Raw genomic sequence first — 5,400 nt, forward strand, 5'->3', positions numbered from 1 at the left:
CTCTGGAGCCAAAACTTCTAGGCCAGCAGAACGTAGAGTTATGGGGACAGGAATTCTGAGAACTTTAATCTAATATCATTAAAGGAATGATCTTACTAGAGAGTGCCTGGGTAAACAGAAAAAGAACAAGAGCTTCCTTCTTCCATGTTTTGTATTTAGACCACTAACAGATAAAGCCCAATTTAAAGGTGGATTATCCCACCTCAAAAGAACAAGATTAATGATGGGTTTTCCCACGTCACATAATTTCATTAAGAAAAGTCGTCCCTTATAGGCATACCCAGATGAATGAGCTTTCGTTAATTCCAGATGAATTTAAGTTGACAATGAGAAACAGCCATCATATGTGCTGATACTGAATCGATGAGAAACATTTCTTATGTGTAGCAAGCTAGGAGAGGACAGTAATCATTTCCAAAGATTCCTAAGCATGCTGAATTATCAAGATCCCTTCTGATCATGATCAGAATTTAAAAACAGAAACATATATATATGAGCATTGTTAGCTCAAAGTCATGCAGAAATCTTTGTAAAATATAAAAATGTTGCAGAGAAATACTTCTGTTATGTTCATCTTGTACCATAAGTTCGTAGCTGAAAATCAAGTAAATGATACTGTGAAACATAATGGCTAAGTATCTGCCACACCCACTCCAGTGAAATCTGCTTGACAGGGCCGAGAGGCCTGGAAGCACTCACGAGGCAAAGAGTTTCAAGGAAACTCATCCTCCTGGAACCTTGGCATTCTCATAATCCATATACTCAAACCCTATCCCCACTTTAGTATGGTGTATGCTCTCTTTCCGTATTATAAGTGCCTTTAAAGATTGAATTTTATCATAGGTGAGCCTCCACCAAAGTCCTAGAAAATCCTTGAAGTGGAAGAGCTTGGAATTCAGTAGGAATTCAGTGAGAAGGTTACCTATTCATTAACATTCAAATTTACTTCTAGTAAAGCCAGGTGAAACTAATTAGGCATTACAAAGAACAGAGCCAGCATAGCTCAGGGCTAGTCTGCAGAGTGATTACTGAGGGCAGGGAATACACATTGGCCTAACAAATTGGCAGGGTTAACTACAGACTATCTTTACACCTGGTGGTAAACCACACAGGCCTGGTCCTTGCCATCTTTTGATGTATACAATCCTTTGTTTTGTGTCACTAACTCTGTGGATGTGTCTCGCCTGGCTTTTCTTGTTTGTTCTTTTCTTGTTTGTTGTATAAAAGTTTGATGCTTGGTTTAGAAAAATACACTCAGATTCTACATTCTCTTTCATGTCGGGTCTGTGTGTCAATTCCCAGCTGAATCCTTGGCCATCTGCCAGGCAAGTATATAATGTTATTAAATATGATGTATTATCTAAAAGATACATGTATCAAAGCCTCAATTCTCATAATCAAAAAAGACAAAGGAGCCGGGCGTGGTGGCACATGCCTTTAATCCCAGCACTCGGGAGGCAGAGGCAGGGGGATTTCTGAGTTCGAGGCCAGCCTTGTCTACAGAGTGAGTTCCAGGACAGCCAAGGCTACACAGAGAAACCCTGAAAAAAAAAAAAAAAAAAGACAGAGGACACAAATAGACAAACATTAAGGAAGTATCACTTTTCAGCACTGTGGATGATGTGGTTAGATGAACAGCTACTGTGAGGTATTCAAACCAAAGAACATCACTGCTTCTGCCTCTGAGCATGTTGGTTCAGAAGAAGGCCACACTTGCTTCCACGCAGGACAAAAAAGAGTTCATTTCAGCTAGCCTTGGCTGCTGTGTTCCTCCAGGCTTTGACATTATTGTTCTTCCTATTAAAGTTCATTTTATGTGCCTAATGGTTACTTATATGTGTTGTGATCACTACCTGAAGAGTTCAGAAGAGAACATCAGATTCCCTAGAACCACTTGTTATAGCCACTTGTTAGCCAAAATACAAATGCTGGCAATAAAACCTAGGTCCCCTGGATCAACATCCCCCCACATACCCCCCCCCCCGATGACCTTAAACACCGAGCTATCTCTCAAGGCCAGAGATTCTCAACCTTCCTAATGCTGCAATATTTTAATACAGTTTCTCATGTTTTATTGATCACCAGCCATAAAACTTATTTCATTGCTGCTTCATAAGTGTAATTTTCCTGCTGTTATCAATTGTTATATAAATATATACTATGCAGAGTATGTGATATGATAACCCCACAAAAGTTTTATTCCACCAACAAAGCAGTTGTGACTGTCAGGTTAAGAACCCCTGATCTTGCCAGGTGTGGTGACACACGCCTTTAATCCCAGCACTCGGGAGGCAGAGGTGGGCAGATTTCTGAGTTCGAGGCCAGCCTGGTCTACAAAATGAGTTCCAGGACAGCCAGAGCTATACAGAGAAACCCTGTCTCGAAAAACAAAACAAAACAAAAAAGAACCAACCAACCAAACAAACAAACAAAAAAAAAACCTGATCTAGGCCCTCTAATTTTCATTTTATTTTAATTCAATTTGAATTCAAATATAATTTCTCCACTTTCTTTCTTTCTTGCCACTCATCCATTTTTCACAAGTTCCCTACTCAGCCCTCTTCCTTGTCAATTTTCTATATACAGTTTTATGAATAATTGTGCACACATATGAATATAACACACTGAGTCAATTTTTTTGGTTGTGTCTACATAGTTTCAGGGTTAACATCGAACTGCAAATTATTTATACAGTTAGAGAGTTCATAAACTCTATAGAATATACTAACATGATAGATTGTCAATTTTGAAAATGGTGGATGTTATAAGAACTTGTGAATAATCTTATTCAAACCACTATATTCCATCCCCTGCCCTGCCCATAGTCTTTAGCCATGTCAGAGTGCAAAAACGCATTCAGTCCAACTTCTAAAGTCCCCATGGTCTATAATAGTCTCAACATCATTTAAATGCCTGAACCTGTGGGTTCTATGGCCTTAGTGAGGCCAATTGTCACACTTGAGGGAGATTCTACTCCATAATGATGAAGAAGAGTCTGATCCCCTTGTGATCCAACCTCCCTTAGACAGAAAACAGTTTAGAGTAGAAAACAAGAGCTGAAGAAATAACTCAAATGTAAGAGCCCTGCAGACTCTTTTTGAGCCTAAAAGATCAATTCCACTACAAATATGGTGGTTCAAGCTATCTGTAATTCCAATTCCAAGGAATCTGGTATCTTTTTTCTGCTTCCCTCACCACCAAGTATGAACTGGATACACAGACATACTTACAGGCAAAACAACTAAATTATATATATATATATATATATATATATATATATATATATATATATTAAATAATGACTAAAACAACAACAATAACAAAAGACAACTTGCAGCATAAGATTTATTTTTCAGCCTGTGCCTGGTAGTGCATGCCTTAAATCACAGGATTTGAGATGTAGAGGGCAAAAAGACCACTGTCATTTCAGGACAAACTATGGACCATCAACATACCCTCAAAGAAGAAGACAAGGAGAAGGAGGAAGAGGAGGAGGAAGGGGAGGGGGAAGGAGAAGAAAACTTAGTAAGCAAGGAAGAGGCACAGTGAAATGGGAAAATGTCTCTTAAAATCTTTTCATTTATTACCCATCGGTTTCCATAACATCCATCATTTTCTTATTTTCTTATTTTCTTTTTTAAAAAAAAGATTTATTTATTGTTATAGGTAAGTACACTGTAGCTGTCTTCAGACACACCAGAAGAGGGCATTGGATCTCATTGTGGATGGTTGTGAGCCACCATGTGGTTGCTGGGATTTGAACTCAGGACCTTTGGAAGAGCAGTCAGTGCTCTTACCCTCTGAGCCATCTCACCAGCCCATTTTCTTTTTTTCTTAATTTTTATTGTTTATTTATTTCCATTTCAGATGGTATCCCCCTTCCCAGAATGCCCTCCTCTAAATCCCTATCCCATCCCTCTTCCCCCTGCTTCTATGAGGGTGCTCGCTACCCACCCACCCACTCCCACCTCACCGCCCTAGCATCCCCATACAATGAGGCATGAAGCCTTCACAGGACCAAGGGCCTCCCCTCCCATTAATGCCAGATAAGGCCATCTTCTGCCACATATGCAGCTGGAGCCATGGGTCCTTCCATGTTTATTCTTTGGTTGGTGTTTTAGTCCCTGGGAGCTCTGGGAATTTGGTTTGTTGATATTGTTCTTTTTCCTATGGGGTTGCAAACCCCTTTAACTCCATCAGTTCTTCTCCTAAGTCCTCCATTGGGGTTCCCTTGTTCAGTCCAATAGTTGGCTGCAAGCATCTGCATCTGTATCAGTAAGCCTCTGACAGAGGCTCTCAGAAGACAGCTATATCAGGCTCCTCACAGTAAGCACTTCTTGGCATCAGCAATAGTGTCCTGGATTGGTGACTGCCTAAGGGATGAATCCCCAGATGGGGCGGGCAGTCTCTGGATCACTTTTCCTTCCGTCTCAGCTCTGCACTTTGTTCCTGTATTTCCTTTAGAAAGGAGCAATTCTGGGTTAATATTTTTGAGATGGGTCGGTGGCACCATCCTTCAACCAGGGGTCATGCTTATCTGGATATAGTCTCTACAGGTACTTCAGCTAATGTCATCCCCACTGGGTCCTGGGACCTTCTTGCTTTCCTGGCATCTGGTAGTTTCTGATGGTTACCCCCAGTTCCCTATCACCCGCTGCTATGCACCTCTGGTCAATTTCCTGACCCTGTGTACATCTCCCTCCTCTCCTCCCATACCTGGTCCTGCCCCCTTTTTTCTCCTCCCCCTTCTCTCTCCCTCCCAAGTCCCTCCCTCCTTCTCTCTACCTCCCAATGATGATATTGTTCCCCCATCTAAGTAGGACTGAAGCATCCACACTTTAGTCTTCCTTATTCTTAAGCTGTGAGTTCTATGGTGTTTATTCTGAATTTTCGGGATAATGTCCCCTTATCAGCGAGTACATACCATGTGTTCTTTTATGACTGGGTTACACCACTCAACCTGATATATTCTAGTTCCATCCACTTGCCTGCAAATTTCATGAAGTCATTGTTCTTAATAACTAAATAGTACTCTATTGTGTAAAAGTACCAAATTTTCTGTATCTCCATTGAAGGACATCTGGGTTCTTTTGAGCTTCTGGCTATTATAAATAAGGCTACTATGAACATAGTGGATCATGTGTTCTTGTTATATGCTGGAGCATCTTTGGGTATATGCCCAGGAGCGGTATACTGGGTCCTAAGGTAGTACTATGTCCAATTTTCTGAGGAACTGCCATACTGATTCCTAGAGTGGTTGTACCACTTGCAATCGCACCAACAATGGAAGAGTGTTCCTCTTTCTTCACATCCTGGCCAGCATCTGCTGTCACCTGAATTTTTGATCCTAGCTATTCTGACTGGTGTGAGGTGGAATCTCAGGGTTGTTTTGATTTGCAT

The sequence above is a fragment of the Mus pahari genome, unplaced genomic scaffold (assembly GCF_900095145.1).
Source record: "Mus pahari unplaced genomic scaffold, PAHARI_EIJ_v1.1 scaffold_9090_1, whole genome shotgun sequence".
Lineage (NCBI taxonomy): Eukaryota > Metazoa > Chordata > Mammalia > Rodentia > Muridae > Mus > Mus pahari.